Source organism: Camelus ferus, chromosome 33 (genome assembly GCF_009834535.1).
Source record: "Camelus ferus isolate YT-003-E chromosome 33, BCGSAC_Cfer_1.0, whole genome shotgun sequence".
In the NCBI taxonomy this organism is placed as follows: Eukaryota; Metazoa; Chordata; class Mammalia; order Artiodactyla; family Camelidae; genus Camelus; species Camelus ferus.
Genome location: NC_045728.1, coordinates 13,038,960 through 13,058,864, shown reverse-complemented (window position 1 = coordinate 13,058,864; position 19,905 = coordinate 13,038,960). Strand labels below are relative to the sequence as shown.

General features: G+C 52.1%; 1 long non-coding RNA gene across 6 annotated transcripts in view; it reads right to left on the bottom strand.

Moving 5' to 3' along the window:
* The window catches only part of LOC116661080, a 261,277-nt gene extending 241,766 nt beyond the window's left edge, over positions 1–19,511 (bottom strand). For 5 of the 6 annotated variants that reach the window (XR_004316827.1, XR_004316826.1, XR_004316823.1 and 2 more), the window contains exons 1-3: positions 19,417–19,511; positions 17,422–17,894; positions 16,865–17,050 (exon numbers count right to left, since the gene is read on the bottom strand). This is a non-coding gene — a long non-coding RNA (uncharacterized LOC116661080). Of the gene's footprint in view, positions 1–16,860; positions 17,051–17,421; positions 17,895–19,416 lie in introns of all 6 variants that reach the window. The other variant, XR_004316825.1, reaches the window with a different exon arrangement.
* Positions 19,512–19,905: the final 394 nt, after the last annotated feature.

Here is a 19,905-nt window from a genome sequence, read left to right as displayed (position 1 = left end):
CAGGTGGCACCAAACTTTCTCCTGGCTACCTCCCCACTGGCCAGTCCTCAGGGCCTGCACTGGTCCCCTCCACCCACTCCAGGCTCTGAAGCCTTGAGGTGCCATATCTGCATGGCAGCTGGCCAGCGAGGGGAGAAAATCTCTGGATTTGTTGACACCAGTTGTTATACAGATAAATAACTAAATCTCATAGGCTGAATACAATAAAAGTTTATCTCTTGGTCACAGCACAACCTGGTGGGGAGGTGGCTCCACACATTCATAAGCCCAGTCTATCTGGTGGCTCCTTCCTCCTCTAGGTCCCCAGAGTCCTCTTTTTTTCAGCAAATGAAGAAGAGAGCGAGGATTGCACAAGGGAGGTTCTAAGGGGCCATGGCTAGAAATGCCCACGTCACTTCTGCTCACATCCCATGGGCCAAAACTCAGTCATATGGCCACATCTAATTGCAAGGGAAGCTGGGAAATGTAGTCCAGCCATGTGCAGCCCAGGGAGGAGCAGTTGTGGACTCTGGTGAGCAGTAGAAGGTTCTTCCCCTCCTCCATCCCCACATTCTAAGTCACTGTCTGGGGTACATCTCAGCAATGCAGCCTCACATTCCAATGTCAAGTGGGGTTTCTCAAAAGTGGCTCTTTCTCACCACCCTCTTTATTTTTCCCTGGGACCCAGACACATGTTCTGGTAGGGAGGAGAAACCAAGGATGCAGCATAGCCCTGAGAACACAGTGGGCTCTCCAAACCACCTGTTGAGAAGAATTGAATAAAATGTCCCCCTGAGTGCCTCACAACCCAAATACTTAGAAATTGTAGGTCTCCAAGGACCACAAAATTGCCAGAACAATGACTTTGCTTTAGTCCTTCTTTGAGCCTTTCTTCCTCTCTTGGCTGCAGGACCTTGTGCTCCATTGGTTTTTCTTCTACTCCTCTGAATTCACCTCCTCTGCCTCCTGTCAGGGCTCCTTTACTCACTCCTCAATGACAGTGTTTCCCAAGCAGCAACTTCCACCCTCTCTCCCTTCCTTCTCCTCTTCCCCGTCCTTCCCTGGTGAATTCCTTGCACCCCCACCTCAGATATTGCCTTCCACCAAGCTCTCCTTTCTGGCCTGATCTCTCTCCTAAAATCTGGACCTGCATTTCTAACTGCCTGCCGGTCACACGCACCTCCATGTTCCAACAATCGTGTCCAAAGCTGGGCTCACTGCCACCTTCCGGAAATCTCCTGTCCTCCTTCTCTGGTTAATGAGTCCACCACCAACCCTGGCACGCAGGGTGGGCATCTTAGCCTTGTTTCTTTCAGTCTTTCACCATTTAGTATGATAGTCACTCTGGTGTTTTCACATGCAGATTGTTTATATTGAGGTAGTTTCCTTCTATTCCTAATTGGTTTCTTTTTTCTTGGTGTTTTTTATTCTTAATGTTGAATTTTGTCAAATTTTTCTGCATCAACTGAGATAATCATGTGGGGTTTTCTTCCTTCATTCTGTGAATGTGGTGTATTACATTAATCAGTTTTCATAGGATGAATCACCCTTCAATTTCAGGAATAAATTTCACTTGGTCATGATGCATAATCCTTTTAACACGCAGCTGAATTACATGTGCCAGTATTTTGCTGAGATTTTTGTATCAATGTTCATAAAGGATATTGGCCTGTAGTTTTCTTATAGTGTCTTTTCTGACTTTGGTATCAGGGTAATCCTGGCCTTACAAAATAAGTTAAGTGTTCCCTCCTTTTCAGTTTTTTGGGAAAGTTTGCAGGAAAATTGGCATTAGTTCTTTAAATATTTGGTAGAATTCACCCATGAAGCCATAAGGTCCAGAGCTTTTATTTGTCAGGTAATTTATTATTATTATTATTATTATTACTACTACTACTACTACTACTACTATTATTATTATTATTAGTTCAATCTCCTTATGAGTTATAGGTCTAGTCAGATTTTCTATTTCTTCATGATTTAATCTTGTAGGTTTTGTGCTTCTAAGAATTTTCCACTTCATCTAGATGATATAATTTGTTGGCATACTATCATTCACAGAACTCTCTTATAATCCTTCTTTAATTCTGTAGAATCAGTAGCAATGTCCCCACTGTCATCTCTAATTTTAGTAAGTAGAGTATTCTCTCTTTTTCTCTTAGTTCACCTGGCTAAAGGTTTGTCCCTTTTTTTTTCTTTAAATCTTGTCCAAGAACCAACTTTTGGTTTCATTGATTTTTCTCTATTGTTTTCTATTCTCTATTTTGTTTATCTCTGCTCTAATCTTTATTATTTCCTTATTTCTTCTAGCTTTGGTTTTAGTTTGTTCTTCTTTTTCTAGTTCCTTAAGTTGCATGGTTAGGTTGTTGATTTGAGATTTCTTGTGTTTTAATGTAAGCATTTATAGCTATAAATTTCCGTTGGCAGCCCTTTCACTGTGTCCCATGAGTTTTGGTATGTTGTGTTTTCATTTTCATTGACTTCTAAGAATTTTCTAATTTCTTTTGTTATTTCTCCTTTAATTCATTAGTTATTTAAAAGCTTGTTGTTTAATTGCCACAATTTTGTGAATTTTCAGGTTTTTTTTGTTACTGATTTCTAACTTCATCCTCTTGTAGTGGGAGAAAATATTCTATATGATATCTATCTCTTTAAATCTATCGAGACTTAATTTGAGACCTAACATATGATCTATCATGGAAAATGTTCCATGTGCACTTGAGAAGAATGTGTATGAGGTTGTTATTGGTAATGTCCTGTATCTGTCTGTTAGATCTAGTTGGCTATGTTGTTTAAGTCCTCTATTTCCTTATCTTCTGTCTGGTTGTCCTAACCAATACGGAATATTGACATCTCCAACAATTAATGTAGAACTGTCTGTTTATCCCTTCAATTCTGTCAGTTTTTGCTTCATATATTTTGATGGTCTGTCATCAAATATAGTACAATGGTCCTAGTGAACTCCCTCAGCTTTTGTTCATCTGAGAATGCCTTAATTTCTTCCTTGTTTTTGAAGGATGGTTTTATCAGATATAGGTTGACAAGGTTTTTTTTTTCTTTCAGCACTTTGAATATCTTGGCCTGCTGCCTCCTAGCCTCCAAAGTTCCTTATGAGAAATCTGCTGATAATCTTATAGAGAACCCCTTGTATACAACAATTTGCTTCTCTTTTGCTGCTTCCAAGATTCCCTGCCTTTGGCTTTTGAAAGTTTGGTTTTTAACTATAATATGCCTCAGTGTGGGTCTCTGTGTCAAGGATCACCTAAGATGTAAATCTGAAGTCTTCTCAGGTCTTTTCTGAGCCTTTCCCTGGGCAGGCACTATCACTTTCTAATTTTCCCCATATATAGAGTTGCTTTTGAATGTCCAAGTTTTTATTATCAGGCTCCAAACAGGAGAAAAGATAGGAAAATTAAGGGGGGGGAAAGGTGCCAGTCCCTGGAATTCACTTCAACCAGAGGGGGAGGGGCCTTCAACAATAGAAGAGGTGCAACAAAAATGGCCACCTGTCCTGTCTGCACCTCTGTGATCAGAAGCAGAAATCAGAGCACAGATTCCCAATATTTGGAGGAGAGAGTCCTTTTTGCCACCCTTACTCCCGCAAGCTGTGTGCCGGCAGCTCTAGGAACATGTGCACAGCTGCCTGCCACAGAGCTGAGAGAGGTGAGGTGATTGGTCCAAAGGCACACAGCCAGCAAAGGTGATTCTCACTCCTTATCAGGTTCTCCTTCTCCTTGGTACATCGCACTGCCACACTGCCTCTCGACTGTGGCACCCCAAGCTGCCCCCCAGGTATATAAGGGCATTGGGATGGACATCCAACCTCTGTCACTCACTCTCTCACCTCTCACTCTCCTTATCTCACTCACTATGGCCTCCCTCTTCTTAAACAGGATGCCTGGTAGCATAATGGGTAAGAATAGACATACGGGGTTTGAGCCACAGTCATTGGCCGTGTGATCTTGGGCAAGATACTCAACTTCCATGAGTCTCAATTTCCTCAACTCTCAGATGGGGATCAAGTAGTATTTACCTCAGAGGGTTACTGTAAGGACTTAGCACAGTGTCTGGCACATATCAGCTCTGGTTATCTGCTTTTTACTGTTTCTCTAACACATGGTATTTTCATGTCTCTCTTCATTGGTGCTTTTCTCTCTTTTCCTCCCTCTGTTGGTCTGCCCACCTGTCTGCCTATCTCCAAAACAAGATGCAATTCCCTTCAGCATGCTGGGCTCAGCCTGAGAGATGCAGATGGGCCTGAGGCTGAGACTTCTATCTGTATTCTGCCCTGGATCAGACAGGAATTTGTTCCAGAAAAGGAACCACAGTAAAACCACATACATGAATGCCTTCCTCACCTGTGCCAGGCACAGCCTTGGAAGAAAGGCCTAGGGAGGCTGTGGGGGGTAGAGATGCTGAGGCTGGGGGCATGGGGACAGCCCTGAGAAGACCTGAGCTGACATGAGCTGGGGGTCCCAGTCCTGGGTGAGAAGAAACCAGGGGGGGATGAGAGTGGCCTGCACCCAGGCATCAAGAGCACCACCCTCAGGAAACAACAGAAAGTAGAGGTTAGCCCCCTGGCCATTGTCCAAGGGTCAGCTCACCCCCCAGCAGGCACTAACTGAGGGGCCTCTGTGCTCAGCTGATATCAAGGTGGATGGCACAGGCGCTCTGGGTGGGCTTCCTGTAGGTGGAGGGTCGTCAGAATGCTAGAGAGGCATCATGGCCTCAGCACCCTGGGGAGCAGAGAGAACTAGGACTGGTCTCAGAAGACCTAGGTCTGAGTGAATACATGGCCACTTACTAGCCATAGGACCTAGAAATCATACAATCACTGTAAGCCTCAGTTTCCAACTCTGTAAAATGTAGTAACAATATATGCCCCCCGTCCCCAGGGTTGCCGTGGAAATTAAATTTAGAGGTAACAGACAAGAAGGCACTTGGTAATCTACAAGGGACTCTGTGATGTTGGGTGTTATTACTGGGACAGGCTGGGTAGCAGAGCTCCCACAGCTAGCCTTCTGGATGGCCAATCCGCCCTTTACTTCCCTGCCCCACAGTCACAGGGACCCATCGTCAGTGGCGACACCAGAAAGACAGACACACTCCAGCACAATTGGCAACATAGTCCAGATGAGCCCCTCATCAACTTGCAATGTGACCTTGGGCTATTCCACCTCTGGACCTCAGCTCCTTCTTTATACCAAGGGGGTTGGGCCACAATATTAAATTTTCAGGAGATCTGTGAACCCGTTTTGACTTCATGTTGGTAGCATGAAATCAGCCATAGTGGGAGCCTTTACACCACAGAAATTGGCAAACACTACACATCAAGGTACCATTGTTTCAGCTGACATTCCAGAATCTCCTCCTTCCGGTGGCTGGCCAGGAATGGAGCAGCTGGCCCAGACAGCTTGCCCGGCACACTCAGCATCCGGCTGCTTCCCAGGGACTCACCCCTTATAAATATGGATGCACACCTGGCCTGGTGGCAGCAGGCTCCCCCCACAAACCCCCCAACCCTCTGCCTGGTGGATCCCTGGGTGCAGACAGGGAGGGGAGGGAGGGAGGCAGCCGTGTGCTTGTCAATTACAGGAACAAGCTCTGGGCCCCGCGTGGCCTGAGTATTACATGAGCCCCTTTCTCCGCAGTATTCCTGATCTCCTTGCTCTTCCCCAGCCAACATTAAGGCAAGAGGGGAGCTGGCCATGCCTGCAGCATCCCTCCTGCTTTGTAACTGAAAGGCACCACCAAACAGACTCTTGTCCTCTCCCTGCTGTTCCCCACCCCCAAGACCCCCACACTGTGTAAGAGTCGTACTCAGGAGGCGTCTCCTGCAGGGACTGCCTGGTGCCGCCGGAGCTGGACCACACACCCACCACCACATCCATACACCCATCACCCGGAAGGCAAACCAGCCCCAGGTGAGGAGGCAGAGGGAGGGAGCTGTGGCTGGGGGTGGAGGCTGAGCCTGGTCTCTGCCCCGACTCTGTCCCCTCCCAGGGCTTGGGGGGTGTTGTTCTTGCTGTTCTTTTCTGAATCAAGCACTCGGGCACTTGCTCACTCCCTGTTGTGGACTGAATAGTGTCCCCTAAAAATGCTATGCAGAATTTCTAGCCCCCAGTACCTCAGAAGGTGACAGTATTTGGAGATAAGGTCTTTACAGAGAAAAGTCAAAGTGTGGTCATTAGAACGGGCCCTAACCCAACAGGACAGGTGTCCATATAAAAGGTGAAACTGGGACAGACAGACAGACACGCATTAAGAGGAGATGATGTGAAGACACTGGAATAAGACAGCATCTCAGCTAACAGACCTGGAGCAGATCCTTCCCCAACAGCCTTCAGAGGAGGCAACCCTGCCAACACCTTGATCTTGAACTTCCAGCCTCCAGTGAGACAGTGTATTTCTGTTGTTTAAGCCGTCCGGGCTGTGGTGCTTCGTTCCGAAAGCCCTAGGAAACTAAAACACTCCTTTTCTCTCAAAAAGAAGTGAGAGAAAACTGCGTCTCAGTTTCACTCTTTCCAAGCATCCTCACTCTCACGTCCAGCTCTGATCCTCGCATCAGATGACTACTTAGGCCCAACGGGTGCTACTCCTGCCCTCTGACAGATGAGGAATCTGAGGCCTGGAGGCAGGGAGCTTACCCAACAGCCCCCACAGAATTAACCACCAAGCCAGCACTGGAACCAAGCCTCCTCGCTAACAACCCAAAGGATTTTCCTACATCAAGCCAAACATCTCCTCCTAAGTTTGTAGAGAATTCTGTGAGGCCATAGGGTTGGGGGGCTGGGGGCACCTCCCTTCACCTGATCCTCCACCCTGCATTCTCTGTGGCATCATCCATCCAGCCTTTAATCACCTGGATGCCTGGACCACCCCCCAGACGAAGGAAATCAGAACCTCAGGGGCGGGGCTCAGGCAGTAATAGCTTTTACAGCAAACTAATGTGATTCTTATGCGTGGCTGGGGGAGGGGAGAAGCATGAGCCAGAGGGTTCCAAGGTGGATCCTTGACCAGGCTTCACTGGCTCCTGGAGCCAGCAACCCATGATGTGGCAAGGGCGAAGGGGGCCCAGGTGTCCTCAGAGGGCCCCGGGGGGTGACTAGCTGTCACTCACACCTAAGGAAACGCGAGGTCTAAATTAAGCTGTGAATCAGCACTCATTCATTCTGTACAAAGCCTAGAAACTGTCAGGGTTGGAAGTCCTTCCAATTCTTTTACTTTATTGGGTAGTGGGGGTTCCTTTAAATCTGGGGCTTTAACTCGTGCATCTAAATCAAACATAATTGCTTATTGTGAAAATGAAAGAGCTGCGCTGGAACCCTTACTACGTGCTGGGCGCGTGCCAGGTGCCCCTTACAGTGTTTATTCTTTCAACAACCCTGCGAGGTGGATAATATTTCCCCATTTTACAGAAGGGGCAACTGAGGTTTGGAGATGTTATTCAACCTGCCCAAGGTCACTCAGCAATTAGGTGGTGAGGCTGGATTCCAACCAAGAAGTCTGGCACCAAGGCCTTGACCACCAGCTTCATGGTCTTCCACAAAGTCTTTTAATGTTCATAACTCATTTTTGTAAAAGGCACTAAAATGAGTATCATATTAAAATGTTTAAACAAAATGACTTTCCCCCATTTCCTCAGAATTTCCAGAGATTTTTTTTCCTCCCTAACTTGGGAATTGAGATGCTCAGGCAATAGTAGGCCCCAACGCAGAGAGGCAGCAGAACAGACACCCCCATTCCCAGCACTGGTACCCCGACACCCTTTATTCTCATCCCTACCTGGGCCCTCACGGTCAGGAAGAAGGAAACATGGGCTAGGACTGCCCTCTAGTGGTTGTGAGACTAACTGCAACCAACACATCCAACACATCTGTCCCAGGACAGAACCTGGAGCCCCAGGAAAACTGCACACCCAGTGGTATCACCAGATCCACGAGATCCTACAAGGTATTGGAGCTTGGAGGCCAGGCCTGGATGAGGCGGCCCCAAAAGGCCAAACCACACCAGACTCCCGCTCACCCTTTTCACCTCATCTGTCTCCCATCCTCCCCAGCTGATGGGGGCATTAGAAGTCAGGAGGAGGGCCCCCGTGGAGGGCAGGATTCTGGCCCTGGGGCAATGATGAGAACCCTGAGTGAAGGTCACAGCACTCCCCCAAACACAGCCTGCGCCCTTCCCTCCAGTGCCCTTACCCACTCCCCTCTCCTTAGCTGACAGTTCCCCCACCCGCATCTGAAGATGGGATACTAGGGTACCTCTCAGCAGCTGGGCCCAGAATACCTCTCAGGACATCTATCTTCCCCTCCCCTAGCCATCCCCAAGGAGACTGGGAGTCCCTGAGGACAGGACTGAGCCATGGATGTCCCTGGTAGCCACCTGGGCCACAGCCCGGGCACAGAAGCCTGTTCAGTTGGCTGCACCAAGTCCACTTAGGAGGACTCAGCCGCGGGCACCCAAATGGGAGGCTCCTCTCCCAGCCTCTCCATGACCCAGGGCACAGCAAGAGGCTGGGCAGCTGACCCAAAGGAGAGGAGAGGAGGTGCCCGGGAACACAGAACCTGAAGCTGGAAGGAGCAGACACTGCGGACACAGAAGACCCCAGCGGGGGGAAGGGCTGGCTCTCAGGTCTCTGCTCCCACTGAGCTGGTGGAGGGCTGGGCCTCAGGGTGAGGGGAGGCAGCCTCTCACAGTTCCCACCAGCTGAGGGGAGGGTGGGGTGGGGGGTCTGAGAGCTACCCCCAGCTCAGCTTGTCAGGCAGCAGGGACCTCCCCACTTCAGAAGCAGGCAGATTCCCAGGGTGTCGGGCTCCCACCGGCTGGCCTGAGGGCACCTCCCACCCCACCCACAGCCTGAGTGCATTAGCAACTGTCAGGAGCAATTCCAAAGGCCCCATTTCTATTCCCAAGTAGAGGACTTGTTAATATGGAGCCTGCCTCTGGGGAAATGGGAGTGCTGGGGTGAAAGATGACAAATCGGGGCCCAGCGGCCAGGCTGAGAGCATAATATCACATCTCATTCACTGGGGCCGTGTCCCCAGGCTTCCCAGCCACTGGGCCTCAGCCATCTCCGAGGCCGGCCTTGAGGAGCCCGTTTGGGCTCCAGGAAGCCCTGGGATGATGGGAGGGGGCAGAGCAGTCCGTCCTGCCGGCAACCAGGGGTGCCCCCCCAACCCCCGCAGCAAAGGGGAACGGGGGCAGGGCGGGGAGGGGCACAAAGTGGACATGGGTGAGGCCCAAACAGCACATTCCTTGGGACAAAACCCCTGCTCCTGGTTCCTATGAGAGAAACAAAGAACACCACCAGGTCCAGCTTGGGCCCAGCCTCTGCCTGGGGAGTGATGTCCAGTTAATTGGGCCTAGAGGGGCCAGGATGGTGCCTGCTCAGGCTCTGGCCTGGATGACAGGGTGGGAACTCTCCACACACGCACAGATACACACTGACACAGGCACAGGCCACAACCCAGACCCAAGGCGGGGCGCGTGGCCAGCGTGGCCGGGCCCTGCCATGCAGCGGGCTGGGTGCCCGGGCCCAGGCGGGACGGGGGTGCAGTGTGAGTAATGGCGGGCGCGGGATGCACCCGAATCCTGATAAGGGAGAATAATAACTTGTCAAAGATATATATGATATGTGTTTGCTTTCCTGACGGAATATCTATGGGGCTAATTCATCAAGCCGGCGGGCTGGCTGGAGACCCAGGAAGGGGAGAGAGAGCAGCAGGCCCCTAAAGTGTTCTGTGGGGAGGGAGGGCGGCCGGTCCAGGCTGCACTCCCGCCAGGGCCCTGGGAAGATCTGAGCCGGCCCCGTCCAGGGGTCCCCGGGGCCCTAAGGCTAATTCCCAGACGCGCTTTGGGGTCTGGAATGCAGAGCAGAGCTCAGGGCACTTGGGACGCCCACTGTCCTCTCCTGGGCTTCTCTCTCTTCGCCTTCTTTCTTTCTCCCTGCTGTGCAGTCTGCAGAAAGCCTCTGGTCTGAGAAGTTGTTAAATAATCAGAAAGCATCTCCCCTTTTGGAGAGGAGAAGATAAACAGAAACAGCTCTTCAGGGAGAACGAGGCTGAAGGCGGTGGTCCTACCTGGTTCCCCATGTTCTCCCCATCTCTCTCCTCCTGCCCCCCATCCCGGCCCCACACTCCCCACCATGCCCCCAACCTTCCAAGGCTCTGGCAGAAGGCGGGAAAGAATTTATAAAGGGGGCCTGTTCCCCTTACCCAGGTCATTTCAAGGATGTCGAAGCCACAAAACCCACTGGAAACACAAGGCGCTCCCCCAGGAGGAGCCACCTCCTCGCCAGAGTGGGTTCTTTGATCTGTGCGTGCCTTCACCATCCCCAGGGGATTAGAGCTTCCTTTCTAATTCTGTCTCTTCCTTCCTCCTCTCTTTGTCATAATAACAAAAAACTGAATTAGCTTGCATCATTCCAGGCCTCCCCCAGGGCCTCTGAAGGTCTGCCTGGCCCTAGCACCCCCTCCTGAGCCCTCTCCCAGCCAGCCTGAGTGCAGCCAGAGACCAATCTCCAGAGGGGGACCCCAAAATTCAAGGTCTCGAAGGAAGGGTCCCAGTGTGCCCTCCCCAGGACTGAACACCTCTAGCCCCTGCCCTCAAGCATCCTCTACCCTGCAGGCCTGCAGACCCTCATAGGGCACCTTCCCTGGCTCCCCCTCAGCCTGTCACATGGCGCCTGACTCACTGTCACCCAGGTCTGCGTCCTGCCACTTCCCACTGAGGTCAACCCCCTCACCAGGCAGCTCTAGGCTGACGTTCACCCTCCACCTGAACTCACCCAACAAAGGCTGGAGCCCCTGCTGTGCCCCAGGGACAGGTCAGGGAGCAAACAGACCAGGAGCCAAGCCGCTGTGGAGCTTGTGCTGTGAAAATACTGCAACACTTCACTTGGGTGGTGAACATTTAACAACACCCTGCTCTTCCCTGCCCACCTCCCCAGGGCCCAGCAATCAAAGGGTTAATTTCAGGCACAGCTTATGGGCCTCGACCCAGCCCAGCCCCTGGCCCCACATCCATCCTGGTTAGTAAGGGCTGGTGCCAGACTGTCCTTAAATATTGTCATCCTCACCCTGGACAGGGCATCTGCAGTCCCCTTTGTGAGGATGACATGAGAGCTTCTCTGTGAGAGTTCCCACTGGCCCCCTCCCTCCCTTCCTTCCTTCTCTTCCCCCATTTCATTCCTTTCCTCCTTCCTTCCTTCTTTCTTCCCTCCCTCTATTCCTTCCTTCCTAGCTGTTTGAGGCCTCTCCCTCCCAGCACCTCTCCTGGCCCTCAGCTCTGATACAGATCCGAGAGGCTCACAGCCCCCCTCCCCCTCTCCCAGCCAGGGCCACCCTGACAGCAGCTGGCATCTCCCAGATCCCAAGGGCCAGGAAGTACAGAGGCCAGACTCCAAGAGTGCCAAACACTCCCCCCCTCATTTCCCCCTAAGGGACAGCGATAGCCCGGTCCCCTCTCTGCTCATGTGCCCCCACTCCCCTGACTGCCCTGTCCATAGAGGGCAGGCCCAGGGCTGGAGACTGCTGGCCTGTCCCCCTCCCAGGGTTTGTGGAAAGGGAAAAGAAAGGGGGGCCACATCCCTACCAGTGCAGCCTGAAGCTGGAGAGCAATTAACTTGGCGTTTCCAACAAGGGCAGAGGAAGCGGGAGCCACAGGACTGAGTCAGCACATCAGAGAGGCGGGTGCCAAGCGGCTGGCTCAGCTCGTTAGCGAGACAGGGTTGAGCCAACGAGAAACAAGTTCAGGGAGAAGGGGGTGGGGGCCCCTAAATGGAGATGAGGGGCAAGTCAGAAAGATGGCTGCAGGCTCTTCCCCCTCCCCTACCCTGCAGCTGCCAAGGCCAGGAGACCAGCCCTCGGATCTCATTCTCCCCCAGGCAGCTCCTGCCCACCATCCACAGATCAGCAAATACTCTCCATGTACTGTTTGTACTCCACGACCGGGAGTAAGGGAGACAGACACCCCTCCTCTGCCAAGCGCACATATACATCCCAGGCCTCGGGGATGGCATGATCAAGGGCCTGGGGCCGAGGAGCAGCACAGGGCTGGGAAGCACGGCGGAGGGGGCTCTGGTGGCCCGGGAGACTTCATGGAGGAGGTGGACTTTTTAGTAGCTACATTTAAAATAAGGTCTGCACACACTGTCTTTTTCCAAAAAGAAAACAAAGCCACTGAATCCAGCCATCTGCTGAGTACTTTGCCAGGTACCAGGGGCACTACCCACATCACCTACGATCCTCACATCCGCCTGGAAGATTCCTCTCGCCTAGGAGGAAGCAGAGGCCAGAGCTTGCATGACTCGCCCAAGCTCATACAGAAAAGGGCAGAGCGGAGATTTACACTTGGATTCATCAACTCCAGGAGCTGTGTTCTTCCTGACCCCGTGTTCCTGTGGGTAGGACTCAGCTAGGCTGAGAACAAAGGAAGGTACTGGAGCAAAGGCCCAAATGTGAATGAATGAATAAAATGAGTTCTAAGAAGCAGCTAGGCTGTCAGCCGGGCTGGAAGTGGGGCTGCGCGTGTGTGATGGTTCATTTTGTGTCAACCTGACTGGGCCAAGGGATGCCGGCTGGCAAACCATCGTTTTTGGGTGCGTCTGTGCGGCTGCCTCTGGAAGAGATTAGCATCTGAATCGCTAGACTAAGTGAAGAAGATTACCCCACCAATATGGGTGAGCTTCAACCAGTCTGTTGAGGGCCTGAACAGAACAAATAGGCAGAGGAAGGGCATATTTGCTCTCTGCTTGAGCTGGGACCTCCATCCCTGCTCCTAGTTCTGGGGCCTTCGGACTCAGACCAGGAGTTACACCATCGGCTCCCTAGTTCTCTCCCCTTCTAACCTGAACTCAGTTGCACCACTGGCCCTCCTGGCTCTCCAGGTTGCTTACTGCAGATCACAGGACATCTTGGCCTCTGCAACTACATGAGCCAATACGTGTGATAATCAGCCAGAGCTCCATATCCTATTGGCCTGCTTCTCTGGAGAACCTCGACTGATACAGCATTCCCAGACAGGGTACTGCTCTCAGAATAACTGACATTGCCCTGTGGGTGTGCCATACCGTGGGGGGATCTCCTAAGCCGCCCAGTGAGGTATCCTTGCAGACAGGAGCCAGTAAAATGACCAGAACACCACACCGGACCATATCATGATGCCAACTCTACAGGCCTTGATTAATCTTGACCCTTGGGAAAGGGGCTATTTCCAAGAGGCTGTGTGTGGTTCTCTCTGGTCCTGACGCTCCTGCTCTTTTCAGGGCAAGGAAGGTTTAGGGAGAAGGCTCAGGGACCAGAGCCTGATGGTCAAGAACTGGGTAAAATCTGGAGTCAGCAGGCCACAGCCATGCTGGCCATGAGATGCAGGGTCCCAGGTGGATGGAGGAGCAGAAGCAGGCAGGAAGGGGATCTGCTGCTCGGTTGAAGTCCTGCCCTGAATCTCCCAACAGCATCCAGCTGGGAAGCGCCCCCGTTCCCGGCCTTGCAGCAGGGCTGGAGCCGCCCTGCTCTACCACTTTCCCTAGTCCCACGACATGACCTGTCCCCACACCCCCATCTCCCCTGATCTAAATGTGGATAGGTTTTCCCTTTTCTTCATATTCTGCCCAGGTGAGGTTAGAACACTCTGAGAAAGACTTTTATTAGAACACATGGGGCAGAGAAACACAAAACCATGCAATGGACAAGTGCTCTGAGCACGTGTTGAATGATAAAAGCACTCCACAGGATGTCACCAGAGTGAACCCCTGGCTGCGTCCCCGGTGCCTGGAATCATGCTCAGTGCACTGCGGGTGCTTAGCACACCTCTGCTGGGGGAGTACGTGGATGGAAGGATGAGTGCGTCAGGTGAACATCCTGCCGGATGCTAAGCACGCCCCTCCTCTTCACTGAAGCTCATCTTTCTCACTCCCAGCTCCACACCTCACTAACCTGATGACCCCCTGCTGCCCTCCGCCTGACTTACAAACCAGCCTCGCTGTGTATCCACCTGCTCTCCCACCAGACTCCTCCATCCACCACTTCCACCCCACTCGGCACACCTCCCACCCCAGTGACCTCACTGACCACGCCGCCATCTGTTGTGGTCTGAGCAGTAACTGGCATTTGCTATGTGCCTGGCACAGCGCTGGGCCCTCTATCTGCTTCCTACGTGCTGTACGTAGGAAGAGCACCCAGCCTGGAGATGAAGAAACTGAGGATGGGAGAGGCCCAAGGTCACACAGCTGGTAAATACAAGAGTCAGGATTCAGACCGTTAATTATTTCCAAAACCCATGCCTTCTGCCACTAAGAGTAGTGATGGTGGACCTCTGACGCCACCTCCTAAGATCTTCACGAATCATCAAACTCAAGAATATCAACAGCACTGCATATGCCCCAAAGGCACTTGTTCAATAAATACTGAGCACCTGCCATGTGTTCCGCAGATGCATGAAGGATAGGCATCAGACCCCCTCCCCTGGAATCGTCGTGGTCCTTGAGCTGGACACCACCTTGCCTGAGGTGAGCGGTCCCTGACTGGGGACCTTCCATCTCCAACGCTGGATTCTGAGCATCAAACAGTCTGGGGAAACTTCCCTCTCATTTGGTTTTCCCGACCCCCACCTCCAGCGACCTGCACTTCCTGGCTTGCTTGCAAAGTTCACCTGCCCACCAGGTCCGGTGCACCAAGAACAATCAAACACAGGTGACCCTGCTTCCCCGGGGGGCTCTCCAATAAGTCATCATCCAGGTATCCCCGAGGGAAAAGACGTTCTGGAGTCCTGACACTACACTCTTACAACAGTAAAAACACTACTCACTTCCGCAGTGAAAGACACCATCTCCACCAAGACAAAACCACACGATTTTCTGAGAAAAGCGCCCAGCAGGTGAGGGTCAGAGATGAGCAAGTCACTCCCCCGGAAGGTGAAAACTGTTCTACATGTAAAGTTCCTGTGTGACTACTGGTCCACCTCTCACTTTGGAGACAAGGACACCTCACTCCCGTCAGAGAAGGCTGGAGACTTGCCCCACCTCCGAAGAGATGGAGCCAGGATGTGGACCCAGTTTCTCTGGCTCCCTTATTACCATGTGCTCAGAGTTACAGGGATCAGGCCGGTGTGGGGGCTGGGGCAGGGCAGGGTGAGGCCAACCTGAAGGCCATCCAAGACATCCTGGTCAGTGTTGTCCTAGCCCCAGGAACTTTCCAGAGAATGTTGCTGCCACCCATGGGGCTTGTCTGCATGTGTGTGGCATGGTGGGGGTCCCCATATGCCCCAGGGGTCAAAGGTTTTCATCTGAAGAAGGGGTCTTTTCTTGGCCAATGCAGAGGCCAGGGGGGTGAGGGCACCCAGATTGTCTCAAGGGGCCCAGAGTCTTGAGTATCAGGGTCCTAGGAACCAAGTGGTCACCTGCACCCAGGACAGGAAGACGGGCAAGAGCACCTGCTACCTTCCCTCCCCACCCCCCGCCCCTGCCAGGCCAGCTGTCTTCTGCTCCAGCCCAGTAAGGGCAGGCTCTCATTGTAACTTCAGAGGAATCTCCCAAATGTCATGCCATCACCGCCCTTGTCCTCGCACTCCAGCTGCTAGGTCTGAGCTCTTCTTCAAGCACCTCTCCCTCCTGACAGCCCTGAGCCTCCTCTTCCTCACTTCCTCCTTCCCTGTCACAGCCACTTCCAATCAGACCGCACATTTAAGACCCAATTCAAAATTCGCCTTCTCCACTGCCATCCCTCTCCCAGCTCCGCCCTGCCAGAGCCACCCCCATCACCGTGCCCCTTCCGTGCTCACCTCACTCACCGTGTGCTGCAGGGACAACTCTACATGACTCTGTTTCCTAACACAGTGCCCAGCACAAAGAAAGCTCAAAACTAATTTTCATTTGAACAAGTGTAATGTGCTCATCATGTTACAGATGAGGAAAACTGCAGCTGGGAGAGGCTGAGGGGCTTCCTCGAGGTCACAAGCTGACGATCAGTGCTGGCGGCAGCAGAATCCATAAAAGCGTGGTCCCCACCCTGTCCTCTTTCCCTGACCCCATGCCACCTCTTGCCGCCTGTGCAAATCAAGCCAGGGGCCATGAGCTCAGGATGGGTGACTTGTGATTACCATGTCATATCACACAAACAGAAGAGTATAAATATTTACGTGCTGTGAAAAGAGTAACGATCACCCATCTGAGTCTCCACCACCCAGGTTAAGACATAAAATGTTATTAGCGCCTTAAAAACCCCCATTTCCCCAGCCCTGCCCTCCCCATGACCCTCCCCGTTAACCACCATCCTAACTCTTGTATTAATCATCCCAGCTTTGCTTTATGGTTGGGCCACTTTTATGTGTCTCCCTAATAATGTATTGCCCTTTGCTTACACAGCTGGGTTTGTGCTTGCTGCTCACTTTTTCAAAACTAAACAGGATCTGTGATCTCTTCAATGCTTAACACTGTTATGTTCAAGTTCTTCCAATGCAGTGAACTCTGAGCAGATGTCTATTATAAAACCAGGTCACAAAAGCATGTACTGAGTTCTCCTATCAGATAGCACCAGCTCTCTCCTAAAAGCCACTTTATTTTAGGCACTGAATTAATAATGCACAGTAGTGTGGAATTCACATACGTCTTGAAATTTTTTTTTTTAGGAAGGAATTTTGTGTGTATGTGAAAGTCAGCTGCTCAGGCCCTTGTCTAACAGGGCTGTTTTGATCCCAGTTGTCTGACGGCAGGGACCTGCCCTTGAGTTTGGAGGCAGAAAAGAGGCTCCCGGAGGATGTGAGGAGAAGCAGGCTCAGAGGGCCCCCAGGCCCCTCTTCGTTCCCCCCACCCCCCGGCCAGCCCTCACCACGGTGGCTTTGGCCCACAGCTGCCCTAGCCCAGGGACCCGGTGGCAGACAGAAACAGACCTACTTTGGTTTCCATGGCAACGGCAGGCATCGCAAGGCCAATAGAGTGAGCGGCAGCCAACGAGGCAGCTGGTTTGAAGGGTGTTGATCTCTCTGCGGACCAGCAAGGCAGAACCACCAGGGACCAGAGGCAGCAACCAAGCCAGGAGGAGCCACGGGAGCTGGGCACACGGAGTCTGCAGGGACCTGTCTGCAGAGCTTGCACGTTTATGAATGCATATGTGTGGACGCCCACCCGCGACCCTCTCTCACCCACACACTCAGGCAAAGGCACGTGCTGAGAAATGCGCTTCCACGCTCCACTGTGAACGCAGACTCATGCTCACAAACTCAGACATCTGTTCACATCAAATACACCCCTATTTTACATCTTGCCCCATTTTCACACCCAGAAATAGACCCCTCCATACAAATGCACATTCATACACAATATATAAGATGGGCCCCTAGAAAGATCCATGTTCACCCCAATGCACATTCTCTATACACACCCATGTGCACAGATGGCACACACTTACCTTAGACCCACATTTACAGGGAAAAATGCACACCCACACTCACCGGTGTACCTGCAGGGACACTCCCAGCACATATACATGGACTCAGATCAGAGCCCCCAGATGCGAAGACACAGAAGCTGAGGAGCCCAAACTTCCTGAAACGACTCAAATGAAATGTAGTTCCAATTCAGTGCTGCATCAGCAGCACAAAATCCCATCACAACTCTCCTGGCTTGCTGCCTCATGAATGGTGCCCCCCACAGAGGAAGGCCTTTAATCTTCTCTGTTTATTTACTCAGAGTAGTTCTTTTTTGTGCCCTCCATAAATACCAAAAGGACAGAAATCCAACAATCCTCGTGTCGTACAGACTTGAAATAAAAAGTTTGATGACAGACTCAGAGATGCGTGTTCCTTTTTAAGACATCTGCACGTGTCCCACTCCATGAAGAGGCTGCCCATCTCTGGGCAAGCTCGGGTAGGTTCACTGCCCAATGGCCTCAAAAAGCAAGGAGAAAGGCCTGCTTTTTTCGCTCCTAGAAAAAACAGACAAATTCACAGAGTGTGGAATATCTTGCTAGGCCAGAGGTTAACTCCCGACCTAGTGGGGAAATCTGACAACCATGACTCCATCCACTGAGGTCCTTGCAAGCCAGAGGTCACAGAGGCACTTGAGGGGAGAGAGGGAACATTGTGTTGAGAATTTCTTGAAGTACACTTGAAGATTTGTGACATTATTTCAATATTGTCCTAATGATCACTTAATTAATGTGGAGAAATGGAAAGATGTACATACATGTGTCTATATTCCTACTGCAATAACAATAATAGCTAACACACACAAAAAGGTCAATATATGTTAAGCTATTGTTACTACTGGAATCTTAGATTGATAACGAACTGAAAATTTGAGGGTTGTTGAGATGATCGTCATTTCACAGGATTTTTAAACACCTTTCAGTTTTAGCAGCAGCAGGATTAGCATTGTGTGGGACTTTACAAAACAATTTCACATACACCGTCTCCCTTGCGTCCCTGAGCGTCTCCTGTGGACCAGGCACCAGGGGGGGCAGGCTGGTGCGGGGTAGTCATAGTAAGACCCAGACCCAGAACTTCAGGAGCCCACGATCCAGCAGGGAAGGGGTGGGGGGGCCACACTGGAACTGTGTACCGCGTAGCCTCATGTCATCACAAAGGCCAATGCAAAGTGCATTAAGCACACGGAAGGGAATCATTTATTGATGGGAAAGAATAAGGAAGAGGTGGAGAAATCAAAAAAAAAGCTGCAGGGAGGTCACATTTGAGCTACGTTGGAACTCACAAGTTTACACAAGCCAGGTTCCTGGCTGGAAAGGGGCACTGAGGTCCGGGGCACAGCTGCAGAACAGTGCGTGCAGCTAGACACAGGGGTCCAGGAAGGAACAGGAAGAAATGACTCCACAAAGGTGGACTGAAGCCAGATTCAGAAAGGCCTTGTCCAGCAAACCAAGGAGTTTGGCTCGGGGAATCACCAGGTGTGTGACCCAATCAGATCTGTGCTCCAGAAAAATACCTCAGGTTCCTCGGTGTCTGACACAGGGTAATGGGATATGACTGGGAACCTCGCGGCCAAACACTATGGTTAAAACTGCACCCTCACAAGAACAGAGGCAGAGCTCAGGTCTGGACCCCCGCACCTAGCTCGGCGCCTGACCCAGATAAGGCCTCCATAAATGTTTGCTGAACTGCAAGGCGCCGCGGGTCACGCGAGGAAAATGGAATTAAGAGGCCGATGACCCCGAGGGCTGCTTGAGGCCCATATTGACTGGCTCTGGGACCCTGGACCGGCGATTTAACCTCTGGTTCTCGATTTCCACGCTGATAGAACAAATCCGACAAGGTCCTGACCTCCCTGGCTCAGCTGTTCTGAGGCTCACGTGAGGGAACCAACTGAAGGCGCTGGAAAGGCGCGGAGAGCAGGCCAGGTGGCGGGCCTTGCGGGCTGACGCCGCCCGCCCCGGGACTTGCTTCACTCCGGGACCACATGCGGGGAGGGAAGGCTCAGCCGTCAGCAATTACCTGCGCCCCAAACCCGACACCTGCGCTCCACTTCCGCTCAGGCAGATGGTGCGATCTGGCCGCCCGCGCCAGCCCGTAGGCCACGCCCCAGGGACGCTCGCGAGTGCGCACGCACGCACGCACGCCCTGCAGCAGGCGGACAGACGCGGGGCGGGGGGTGGGGGAAGCAGGGAGGAGGCGGGGTCCTGGTGAGGGCGGGCACCGGAGAGGGCGCGGGCGCTCCAGCCAGATCGCGGGGTGCCCAAGGGGCCCCTTCCCTTCCAGGAACAGCGCCCCTCTCCTAAGATCAAGGCAACAGCAAGGCCAGCTTGTCCTCAATTCTCATACCCTCTCTGAAGGGTGAGCAGGGGAAGGTATCGGCTCTCCGCTTCCCACGTGGAGAAACTGGGGCGCAGAGAAATTAGGGGACTTTCGGCTGGCACAGATTTTAAGAGATGAAGCCAGATGGAAGCCTGAGTCTCCTGAGCTCCCAGTCCACGGTTCTTCCGT